General features: G+C 32.2%; 1 pseudogene; it reads left to right on the plus strand.

The window, feature by feature from the left end:
* The first annotated feature begins 2,641 nt into the window (after positions 1–2,641).
* Positions 2,642–2,911, plus strand: LOC143640906 (ubiquitin-conjugating enzyme E2 D3 pseudogene; annotated as a pseudogene).
* Positions 2,912–13,734: the final 10,823 nt, after the last annotated feature.

The following is a 13,734-nucleotide window of genomic DNA, read 5'->3' on the forward strand; positions in this document are numbered from 1 at the left end:
AATGTATTTTTTCCTTATAGTTTAGCTGATGTTGTATGTCATGGATAGTTGTTTCCAGTTCAACTAAGAACCAGAGTCCTTCAATTTGCTTGCAATTTTTTTTCTCGTTGTTGTGGTATTATACTTTTAAAGCTCTCTGGCTGACAGCTGAGGCCAGAGGCTTGGATATGTGGGGAGAACCATCATGCACTGAAAATATCAGTTCAACTGATTATTAAAGGACTGCAGAGATCTACAGACTTGAAATGGATGTTAGATTCACAAAATAATTATGAGTTAGTAGTTGTACTTATACATGTTTTAGTTGACTAAAGAAATTAATAAATATTTATGGAGTCATCTATATCCTCTACAGGTAGAAGAACATTGTGACTTTATTCCATAGTCAAAAGCTACTTGTTACTTAGTATAAAACCATCATATGATTTCTTTTAACATGACATCTAAGATAAATATAATTCTCAGGCCCATCCTTTTATTAATTAATTAGAATTATTTATCTTTAGTGAAACCAATCCTGGAACTATTTTGACATCCAGAGTTGTCAAGTGAGTCAAATAGGATGCCAATCCTGTCTAACCTAGGACAACACCCATAGTTCAGAGTCCCTGCAGTTTTGCAGTTACTGGGAACAACTTGCCTTCTTCTTAGTACAGCAGTTAGTGCAAGTCACAGGACTAGTTTAGCACTTCTTAGTTGGATTAGTTACATTGTAGGAGCACTTTCAGAATCCCCAGTCACCATCCAATACTGTTAGCATACTAGTGCTGTAAAACATTGAATTATTTTTTTTTTCTGTCTTTTTCTCAAATTATGTGTCCTTCTCACTTCCTGGGGTTAGAAAAAAGGATTCATGAATGTTCTGACTTCAATTGAACTACATTGACCTGATAGTTTCAATCTTCTCTTCTACAGAAGAGCTAAATTACTTGAGGAAACTTAAACTAACCAATATTAAAATGCCTACTTCTGTTTATGAAAAAATATTGGATCTCAGGCCTTCAAGTGAATATTCCTTATCTTGCTAGAATTTGAATCCCTTGACATTTTTATCTGTTTATGCATTCATTAATAGAGGTGTGGCATACCATATCAACCAGGAGTATGAACTCTGGGTCAGACTTCCCAAATTCAAACCTACCTGCTATGTACTAATTTGTGGACTATGCTAAAGTCTTCTAACTTCTAGGTTTTTCCATTTCTTCTGTACATTGTGTACTAAAATTCCATCCACTTCAAAGAGCTGTTGTAAAGATACAGAATATTCAGTGCTCTGTGTAACTAGTAAGTGTTCAATAAAATTAACTACTGTCATCCTGTGAATAATCCACTGAACATGGTGGTGGACAAGGATTTAGTACCTACCATATAACAGAGAATACTATAAACACTGGAGAGAAAACAGATGATAAAAGAAACACCTCCACTACTTCCCATCCTCTCTTTAACCATCATTTCACCCAGAAAGAGTGCAAGAATATTCCTCTAATAAAGATTATTAGTATTAATATAAACTGAAGATTTTAAACTCAAGAGAGGGGGAAATTGCCAAAGGTCAAGCATGCAGAGGTACCTTATGCAGTCCTAATAAATTCTGAAATATCACATGTGATATGGAATTTTATAATTAATTTTTCCTCCTACAAAGTTTATATTAAATTGGCAGAATTCATGGAAATAGATGCCTCCTAAAACCCATAAAATCATCACTCACAATCATCATTTTAACGAGGATATTTGCAAAAATAAATTACTTAAACACCCCTCTAAATCATCATGTGTAACTGGTGGCTACCATATTGAACAATGTAGGTCTAAGTTAAAATTTTACGAACATTTGTTTTATAATTAAAAGACATAATGAAATACATAATACTTACATTTTTTTTAGTACCAAGTATTTGGTCATAGAAATGGAACAAATGGAAATATACTAGTAAAAAAAAAGATAAAGATTTAATAACGGGGCTGGGGATGTGACTCAAGTGGTAATGCACTCGCCTGGCATGCACGGAGCACTGGGTTCGATCCTAAGCACCCCATAAAAATAAAATAAAGATGTTGTGTCCACAAATAACTAAAAAATAAATATTAAAAAAATTCTCTCTCTCTTTAAAAAAAAGACTTAATTACATGGATATAAGTAATAGACTACTTAAGAAAAGAGAAAGAGAGATATACACAAAAATGTGGAAGAAACAAAGCATGTTATTATGAGAGTCAAAAGAACGAACCAAATGTGACCTGGAGAGAAATGAACATTATTTTCCACAGTGATTTTTCCTGTGGCTCCAGTTAAATTCAGCCTTATGCATATATTTTGCATTTAGTTGCCATTTTTGGTCATGCAAGTTTTAAATTTTATGGAAAACTGACTTATGAAATAACAAGCTTTTCATGTTATATTTATACTGTTTACTACTTACTGATTATTTGTGAACTAATTACTTCATATCACAGAACCATGTTCTAATACTACAGAGAAGGAGAACATAGGTAGATTAGAAATTCTTATTTATTATTCCATAGGAGATGAAAACTCATCTTTTAAACACTTTTAACCTCTAATGGTAATGAGGGTGAATATAACCCAATGTTCAACTTAAAAACAAATGCTCTAATTCATTTGCAAGATACAATTATGGGAACTTATGACAGCCCATATAAGCGTGGTGTATTCTTCTTGACAATTCATTTTCCTATAGACTACCTCTTCAAACCAGCTAAGTTTGCATTTACAACAAGAATTTATTATCCAAATATTAAGAGTGATGGCAACATTTATCTTGATATTCTAAGATCACAATGGTCTCTTGCTTTAACTATTTCTAAAGTTCTTTTATCCATTTTTTCATTGCTATGTGATCCAAACCCAAATGACCCTTTAGTGACAGATATTGCACAGACATAAGCACAACAGAATATCTTGGGAATGGACTCAAAAGTATGCCATGTGATGCTACCTTAAAGTCAGTATAACCTGCATTATAGCTGGAATAAACTTTTAATTACTTTTTTTAAAAAAGTGATGCAAGTTTTAAATGTATTGGAAATATACATCAGAAAATATTTGTTTTGAGTATTGAACTTAGATGTGAATGCTTTCTAAACTCTGGGTTTCAGAACCTCACATCTCAAAAAAAGTGGAGGAGAAAAATGTCACGGAAGTAAGAAGGCAGAAGCACAAACCAATTACTTATAGTAGAAGGAGAAGTTAGAGTTCTGGAATTCCTCTTCATGTTTATCTCCCCATCTAACCTGTATACGATAGGACTAGGATTGAGTTGGGTATGAGAAGAAACAGAATAAATGAAAAGTTTAAGTCAATAATACATTTCACAAGTTAACATTAGCAATTTAAACTTAAAAACAGATGAGGAAAATATGCCTACTATGATCATTCAAAATAGACTCATCTTTTTTCTAACCTCCTAATGCATTGTTCCTACAAACATATTTCATTTTAGGTATTTGCCTTTGAATGTTAAGAATAATATTCAGTCAAAGTTTGTGATTGTAAACTCTAATATGTGAACTAGTGCCTTCCAACAAAAAATAATGTAAGGCATAATTGAGTTGCCTATGTAGGTTTAATTTTTTATTTCATACATTAAATAAAGCAAACATAAATAGGTGAAATTAATTTTACTATATGTTTATTTATTCTGATCTAAAATGTTGTTGTATTAACAAGTAATAAATATACAACTTAATAGTGAGATATTGTACATTATTTTTCATCCTAAGTTTCTGAAATTCAGTGTATAATTTAGAAGTAGAGTACATTCCCTTATCACCATTTTTTTACTAAATAGACACGTGTAAATGGTGGTTACCATAATGGAAAATGTAGGTGTAATTAACATTATAGAAACATCACTCCACCACAATTACAAACATAATAAAATATATTCACCACAATTACAAATGTAATAAAATATATAATATTTATGTTTTGACAGACATACTCCTTTGGGTAACAGAGAAAATGCCATGCCTCTTTGTGCTTTTTATTTTAGGAATGTCCTTATAGAATACTTCCAGAGCATGACTTTTGGATACTGCACACTGCACATCTTATCTCAAGTGTAATGAACTGCTCCCACTTCAAATGTTTAAATTACAATATTTGTGAAGAATTATTTATACATTTTAATTATGATACATGACTGAGTATGTATTGGCCTTAGTTAAAACTGATTGGTTGACAAAAATTTCCATTTTTTATAGATGTTTAATCAATCCATTATTAACTTTGGTTTCAGTTCTCTTCTTTAGAAAGTATTATGAATATTTTCTGGCCTGTAACATTTTTGGCTCTTGAAACCCTCATAGGCTCTGGGCCTTGTGGCCCTAATGCTATAAATCCTCCCTGGAACAACACCATTTTCCACATACCTGCTCATAAAACACAGGAATGGTCCTATTGTAGCTCTCAATGAAATTGTCACCTAAAGAAGGATTTTATTCACCTAAGTTAAGTTTTCAGGATATTTGGGTTGCCTTTTTCATATTATTGGCATAATTTGCTTATAATTATTTATTTGACTGGTTGTTTTCTGTTTATGATTTTAGAGGGACTATCTAAAGTCCCTGTCTATTTTCTTTAAACTAACACATAATGTCTTTAGTCACTGAACATTAGGCAAAAGTAAAAAAAAAAAAATGCTTATTAAAAGGAAAGTTCAAATCTCATTATACCTAAATGCAGAATAGATATCCCCTGCCCCTGGCCATAGGGATTCACATTTGCTGTACACTGCACCTTATCTACAGAATTATTCCTATACATTCAATGTTTCTAGTACAGTGAATCTGGTGAAGCACGTTTTCTACTTAAAGTTTAAAAGTTCTTATAACAATATGAATTTATCAATCATTTGAGGTTTAGTGAGATATTTTTATTCATTTTACATTTGTAATTATTTTCTTTCAGTTCTCTTACTTTAGGAATCTCTATACTTTAAAATAATAGTTTGGGGGATTTTGTTTGTTTGTTTGTTTTTCTTCAAATCTTTGCTTCTCCATCTTGACCTATTTTTCTTCTGTCAGGAAAAGTTTTTCAAACTTTGCAGATATTTTTGGTTGTCATAACTTGGAATGGGATAAGTTATACTGTCGTCTTTAGAGTACATAAAGAGGTGCTTCTAAAACCTTTAAATTGTATAAAGGGTCTCTAAGAAACAAAGGATGATCCACCCCCAAATGTCACAAGTGCTGAAGTTGCAAAATCCTTTTCTTATTGTTCACTTTTAAACAGTTATCTGTGTTCTTTCCTTTAAATGATAATTAAATTTAAACATATTATTGTTTAAAGAAAATCATCTTGTTTTATTTTAATTTATAACTTTTCAATCTGGAAAAATTTTGTAAAATTTATTCAACTTACGACAGTTTAAATAGCCCTGAATATTTCCCAAGATAGTACTTTAAAGTTTTTCCTTTTAGTTTCTTTAAATGTTGGGAGATACAATGACAATTTTGATGATATCATTATGAAGTCTTATTAATTTAATGTATCTTTCTTGTTCTATTTCATAGGTCCCCTTAGATGGAATATAATAAAGCAGAAGCTTCAAAAAGATTAATGCCTGGATTATCATTTCTGCAATAAAACAGAAATCTAAGTGGTGAAGACCACAGGCCCCTCAAACCTGGATTCCATAATTCTATATTAAGCACTGGAGTTTTTAGTACTCTGCTATAGGAAAGCCTTTTGCCAATGCTTACAAGGAACTGTTTATCTCTGCTTCTCTGGATCCTGTTTGATGGAGGTCTCCTAATACCACTTCAACCACAGCCACAACAGACTTTAGGCACAGAACCAAGAGAAAATGTTATCCATCTGCCAGAGCGACAATCACATTTCCAACGAGTTAAACGTGGCTGGGTATGGAATCAATTTTTTGTGCTGGAGGAGTACATGGGCTCCGAACCTCAATATGTGGGAAAGGTAATGGCGTGTTTCTTTTGAAAACCACTTGATAGGAAGGGGGAATATGAATTGTGCATTGTGTATGGATGTTTTGCACAGGAAGTGAACAAACCAGTGACTAGACCACTGGACTTACAATCCAAGATTTCTCTTCCTGACTCATGGCCTGGGTAAGCTTTGGAATATCATTTAACCCCTCTTTACTTTTATTCCCCCTGATTATTTTAATGAAAATAATAAATGTGTGTGTATTTGGAATACGTTCCATGTTTATTTATTTTGCTTCCATTTTTGTCATTCTTTGTAGAAGAAACAAAGTTAAATTATGTAGATGTCATAAAAAGCCTTAGCACATATGGTTTGCAGCTAGTCTGAAACTGTTCACTAGTCAAGTCAGAGACAAAAAGAAAAATCTCCAGGCATAATATCTTAAATTGATATTGAAGTTCTTGAATGAGCAGGATTAATTCCTTCCCTTTTTATTTAAAGCTTGAAACACCATCAGGATTGTAGTTCTAAAAACCTGTCTGTTTTGACCTACTTATATTTATTAACAATTTCTCTTTGTTATGTTTTTCAAGTTATTTTAAAGTTACTTATGGTCAAAGGCATAAATATTGGATCAGAAATGTGCACCATTTGATATTGAAACTAGCATACAATTTTGAAACCATATTACAAGCTTAGAGATTTTTAAAAAATAGACAATGGTAATAGTTTCAGCATGCTTGTTTTGATAATTGTTTTCCTTTTATTAAAAAATTTTCTTATGTCTAAGATAGATAAAATTTATCCACATTATCAAAAAGTCATTTTTCCAGAGCTGGGTTTGTGGCTCAGTGGTAGAGCACTCACCTAGCCTGTGTGGGACTCTGAGTTCCAGCTTCAGCACCACATAATAATAAAGAAATAAAATAAAGGTATTTTGTTCAACTACAACTAAAATATAAATATTTTTTAAAAAGACATTTTTCCAAAAAATGAATATTTTTATATTATTTTAATTTTGTGAATTTTTTTTAATTTTACAAATGATTTTGTCATGAACTTTAATGAAATCAGATTAACTCTCTTGAGGAGAGTTTAAAATAAGCAAAATAAATGCAAAGACAGAAATGGAAAACAATGGTAGGAAGGATATTTGGACATGGTTTAGAAGGTCATGTCTCTTGAACATTAAATACTGTGAGTTTTCTGAAAATTTAAACTATAGAGAAGCATGATTGGACTTGTGATTACAAAATTTGGGTAAAAAGTAGCATATCTGTTCATGCTCTACATTCTTCGTATTATTTTGTTTAAAATTTGCCTTTTAGAAATGTATTTAAATTTTACCGAGTAATAGAGTTAAAAATAAGTTCCAATAAAAACTGCTGAAGATGAACATATACTCAGGATTACCACACAGTTGTATGGATCCCAAAATAATTTGGTTTGCTTTTGTTTTTTTACTGGACATTTTTCTATATATAAAAGTTGAGTCCCTTGGCTTTCCATGTAAGATACATTCTGGGTATTCAGTTTCAAATAATCTTACAAAAGAACAATAGTAACAGTAGATATCATGGCATTGTTCAGCTATCTCCTTGATAGCTGCCTACTAGAATTCTGAATCTGGGTTTGTAGCCCTGGGATGACCTTCTAAATGCAATCCCTGGATTTTAAACCATGGGTTAAGCAGAAGGTCATAGTGAGTCCAAATGGTTAGAAAAACAGTGAGGCCCAAAGAGTTCCAATTTAAAGATGTCCTTCTAATATTACAGCTACCCACTAGAACCATAGGAAAAAGAAGGGTCTTAGGTAGTTTGGAGAAGGTACTACAAAGTTCTGATGTCTCTGAGGTAATTGCTGAAAACTTCTGCTTATACAATTCTGCAATAGGACCATGTGATGTAAAAACCATTAAGACCTGTTTAGATAATTTCATGTAGTTTTGGTGCACTTGCTTCTTTTTTTATTTAACTAAATATAAAGATGGAGGTTTGAAACCCAGTACAAATGAATGCAAGGGAGAGCTTCGAACCATTTTGAAGATTTCAGTTTTCTAAGCTCTGCTTATGATAGATGATATATATCACATTGAAATTCCTAGAAAATGCCTGTAGAGAAGGTACTCTCTGTTTTTAATTAGATCAGACTCACAGACTTTAGTCACAAGAATTAGAGATAATAAAGTGAACATTTTGTTAACAAAGTAATAACACTTTGTTTTTTTTTTTTCAAGGTAGAATAGTTTTTTACCTACAAATGATCTTAAGTTATAATGGAAATGTTAGGTTAACTGTCCAACTTCTTTTCTGGTATTCTGGAATTCCACCATTGTAATATTATGGTGTGAAATTTATTTGGTTCACTTAGAAGACAAGTTAACATTTGTAGATTGTATTAAAAGGAGTAGATTCCAACATCTAACCTATTACGACATTTATAGAGTGTTATTTCTACATGTATATCACTGGACATTGGTAATGTGTAATATAAACTCCTTTTTCTTCAGCAAAAATACACTTCTAATGTAAATGAAATGTCAGTTGCCAACATTTTCTTTCCTCAAGGAAACTAATTAAGGTTTAATTAACTCTGTGTTGATACTTCTAATTTTGGGAATAAAATTATGATAGCATGGAGGCCAATTCAACATATTTTATATATGTATGTAAACAATATACAAATGTATTTATATTTCTGCTCATTCTATAAAGGCTTTGAGATATTACACAGAAAGGCAGATTATTACCAACTATATATAATTCAGGGCTAAGGAAAAACGCAAATGCAAAATTGCCCACCACAATGGTCTACTGACTACTATCATTGTGCCTCCAATTTAACTTTCTTTTTTCTTTTTAAAAGAAGGCTTAGTCCCTACTACTGGAGACTCCATTCATTTAGAGAAAGTTATTTCCAAGTATCAAAATATGAAAGAATTATCCAATGTAGAAATTCGTAGAAAGAACAGTGTGTGGCTCAGTGGCCATTAGCCTTGTTAACCATTGTATTTAAAGAAGCAGATGTTAACATTGATATACTTTTGTAATATATATATATATATATATATATATATATATATATATATATATATATATATTGCTTTGAATGAATGAATGCTGCTTTACTTTTCATACAAAAAATCATAACAGTATGTTAAATTGAAGCCAATTATTTCTCAAAATACATGTTTTGTATTTACTAAAATAACCTGGGTGTGAGTTTCTATGTAGTCAAGTGAGACAGAGATTAATTTACTTTTAAAAAATTACATATTAGGTATTGCTATTTGCTAAAATTAAAGACAAAGAAAAAAGCCTGAATCACAAATATCCACGTAATTATGCACATGCATGTATACATACACAAATTAATGATAATTTGGTTGCTTACTCCAATGCAGACAATTGCATGCCTATGTCTATTTCCAAGTTTTGTCAGAGCCTCAAGGCAATATATCAAGACAATACTGACCCTTGTTTCCTCTAAGAGTAATTCTGAAAGCCAAGTTTTCATTACAGATGAATTATAGTTAGAAGCACCACTTAAATTTAAATTGTTTAAAATGACAAAAATATAAAAAATAAACATACAGTCCCTAGTTTCAGTGGCCTCTATTTATTGAATATATTTTGATTCAGCATGCATTAAACTCTGATACATATTAAGCCTGGTGAGGTTAAAAGTAAATATGAAGTCCCCTACATTAAAATATAATAGGTAAACATTACTGAGTGATTCCTTTGGGCACCTCTAATTGCTTTACGAATGTAAATTTATGTATCTTTTCATAACAGCATTATAAGGAAAAATACATATGAGAAAACTGAGGTGCAGAAAGCTAAATAATCTACCCATTGTCCAACACCCAGTAAATTCTGAAGTTAAAATTTAAGATTAGGTAGTCTCCATTTTGCTCCATTGCACCAGACAATATCAGGGTATATAATTCTATATTGTTCCCAAAGGTGAACAATAACTTTAGTACTATGCCAAAAGCACTATAGTGGAGACAAATTGTGGGACTGGAGGGACACTGGATGCTCTGCAACTGTATCAAGAAATGTAGAACTTCAAGAAAGTTTTCACAGATTAGAAAGCACCTGAGATGAGTCTGGAAAAATGATTTGACTGACATTTCCAGAAGAGGTTGTATGGAGTAAAGTTTTTAAAAACCCTGATATAAAGTTTCAGAGTAGTTTTGATTTGCATTTTCCTGATTGCTAAGGATGATGAATATTTTTCATGTGTATTTGTTGACCATTTGTATTTTTTCTTTAGGGAAGTGCTGCTTAGATCATTTGTCCTTTTATTGATTGAGTTATTTGTTTTTAGGTTCTTCATTAACTCTGGATATAAATCCCCTGTCAGAAGAGTAGCTAGCAAAGATTGTCTTTCTATCTGTAGCCTTTTTCTTCACATTCTAAATTTACTTTGTTGCTGTACAGAAGCTTTTTAATTTGACATCATCCCACTTATTGATTCTTAAGTTTATTTCCTGAGCCTTAGTAGTCTTAATAAGGTAATTTTTGCCTCTGCCAATATGTTGCAGTGTTGATCGTATGATTTCTTCTCATAGTTGCAGTGGTTTTGGTTTAATTCCTAGGTCTCTGATCCACTTTGAATTTCTTTTTTTTTTCAGGTTGATCAAAAGAAATGTAATTTCCTTCTTCTTCATACAAAGGAACATTTTCCAGCACCATTTCTTAAAAGGCTATATATTTTTCCCAGTGCATGTTTTTAGAAACTTTACCAAGTGTCAGATGACTGTATCTATGTGGGGTTGTCTTTGTGTCTTCTATTCTATCCTATTGGTCTTCATGTCTGTTTTAGTCTCAAGACCACACTGGTTTTGTTACTATAGTTCTGTAGCATTTATTGAGATTGGGTAATGTGATGCCACCAGCAGCACTCTTGCTCTGTATTGCTTTGGATATTCTCAGTCCTTTATTCTTTCATAAGAATTTTTGGCCTGCTTTTTTTTGTCCCTAATTTTTTGAAGAATGTCATTGGTATTTTGATGGGTATTATGCAAATAATAAGATTTGCTGGAGAGGATGTGGGGAAAATGTTGTACTTCTATATATTTCGTGGGACTGCAAGTTACTTTGGAAAATACTATGGCGATTTTTCCAAAGATTAGGAATTGACCTGCAATATGGTGTAGCAATCCCACTGCTTGGTATTTATCCAAAAAAACTAAAATCTACATACTGTAGTGAAAAAAAAGATTTACAAAGTTTATAGCAGAACAATTCACAATAGCAAAGTTAAGGAACAAGCCTAGATGTCTGTCAATGGATGAATGAATAAAAAATGTGGTATATTTGTAAAAGAGAGTTTTACTCAGCCATGAAAAATAAGATAAATAAATTATAACATGCTGATAAATGGATAGAACTAGAGAATACCATACCAAGTGACATATTCAAGACTCATAAAGTTAAGGGTCAAATATTTTTTTTCTTTTATGTGGAAGCTAGAGAGATAGAAAAGAGAAATACAAAGGGAATCTCACAAAAGTACAAGGTAGACTAATAGACTAATAGAGAAGGGTAAACAAGTGGAGGATGGTGGGAGATTATGAGTAATTACTTAGGAACAAAATCTATAAATTATTCTATTTCCATGTATGATTATACCATTATGAATATTATATATACATATACATGTATATATATGATTAAAATAATAATAATAACAGAAGAGAGATTAGTAGAGTAAAGCAATTGGAGGGGGTGGGAGGTGAGGAGAGAAAGGAAAAATACTAGGAATGTGATTATTATATTGTTATACATGTGTACATATATGTCATAAAAAAAGAATTCCACTATTGTATATGATGATAATGCACCAATAAAAATTAAAATAAATTAATAAATAAAATATGCATCAAAGACAGAGAAACTGAGATATAGATAGGGGATATTTGTAGGAAGGAAGAAAAAGGGCATAGTAAGCTTGTATAGGAAGTAATGGAGGAAATGTGATATTAGAGTTGAAGATCAAAGAGATGGGAGAAAATTAAAAAATGTTAACTTCTATTCACCATGGACATATAAAGGATGAGGCAGATTAGAGGAATACTGTTAGAGGCAAAATCTTCAGAAATTAGTGGATAATTGCACATAGAGTATAAGAGAGATGTAAAAATGTGACACAGATGTTTGACTTAATTTTTATTAGTATCTTGTAAAGATTTGGGATGGGAACATGAAAAAAAAATCAGTGTTAGATATTTTATTCCGTAATTACTTGAAAATAACCAGGTAAAGTCTATTACAGATACTTGAATTCATTAATCTAGAATTCATTAAAAATATCTTGTGTACATTTGAGTGGAAAAAATTCACACAAGTATGTAATATACTCTAGGAAAAAATACAGAGGAAAGAGAATCCTAAATTTTAATCGTAAATCAGGTGAAGGTTTTGCTCTCATTAGTAGAAAGTAAAAGATAAGCCTAAGATAGTATCATGGAAGACAAAACAAGAAAAACATTTTAGGAATAACAACAACAAAAAAAATGACAAGCTCCAAAGGTCAAACAAAATAGTTACTGAAACAAGTTCATTTTATCTTGTGATTAGTGAGCCAGAAGTGACCTTTACCAAAATGATTTTCTCTAAGGTGCAAAAGAGGCAAGGTAAAATAAGAGATGCCCTAAAGGATCCCCTATATTCTACATATACTTTCTTCCATTGTAGAGTAATAGTCCAGTTACCCCTTAGTAGTCCAGATTGATCATCCCAGCCACCACAGTAATTCTCTTGCATTTTGTTTCAGAAGCATGAAGATCCCCTAAATGGCTGGGGCCAGCCTTAACTTGTGGTTCAATAAAATCATGTTTTGCACTGGTGCAGGCATTCTTCCCTTTGAAATTAAGATCCTTAGGCCAGCAGAGCAGAGGTTAGAGGGATAGGAAACAATATTTTGCCAATGGGTCAAAGTATGGTGCAGAATAGTGGTGCCACTTCCATTTACAACCTGTAATTCAAAAGCGGTGAATCCTGGCTCAGTACTGATTTCTGACTGTGGGAATAATAATAACACTGTGCATTGTGGCTGACACATAGCACATACAGCCTCCTGGAGAACCATGCCCAAACTACAAAGTATTGCTGCTTAGTTGACATGATAAACAGATGTATCAGGCTGGTGAAGAACATGATAAATCAGTGAATTTCGTGAGCTTGTGCTTATTACTAAACTTTATTTACTATAAACTATTTTACATAGTCAGAATCAACACAATATAGAAAAACTTTATGATGGATATTCCATAAGTCCACAGATGGTAGTTTGAGAAGAAACATTAAATGATGGGAAGGAAAAATCTATACCCACTATGAGTGCCTACTCAATAAGAACAAAAGTTGACTCTCCCAAGATGGTAGTGGTCAAGTGTAATCAACTTGCTACAGGGTAGCTAGCTACTCAATTCAGGAAAAGGTTCACTCACTGTTAATCTCTGTTGCTGTCAGATTGGGCCCTCAACAAGTGCCTGTAACCAGTTCAGCCTTAGTTATTCCATGGAATAACACTGTAATTCCATGAAGAGCCTTCATCTCTTCTGCCATCACCACTCTTTTTATGAGCCCATAGGGATGTAACAGGAATGGCTGCAGAAAGAGGCTTACTGGTATCCACAGAATGGATCATTCTATTGATTATTACAATATTTCTTTGCTGAAGTAACCCATTCTGTGAACATTTACACACAACACAAGTATCTTCATGTTTTTTCTTTTTTCACTTTTTTTGGGAGGTGGGGGGTGGGAATACTCGAGATTAAACTCAGAAGCACTTAA

The sequence above is a fragment of the Callospermophilus lateralis genome, unplaced genomic scaffold, assembly GCF_048772815.1.
Source record: "Callospermophilus lateralis isolate mCalLat2 unplaced genomic scaffold, mCalLat2.hap1 Scaffold_73, whole genome shotgun sequence".
Lineage (NCBI taxonomy): Eukaryota > Metazoa > Chordata > Mammalia > Rodentia > Sciuridae > Callospermophilus > Callospermophilus lateralis.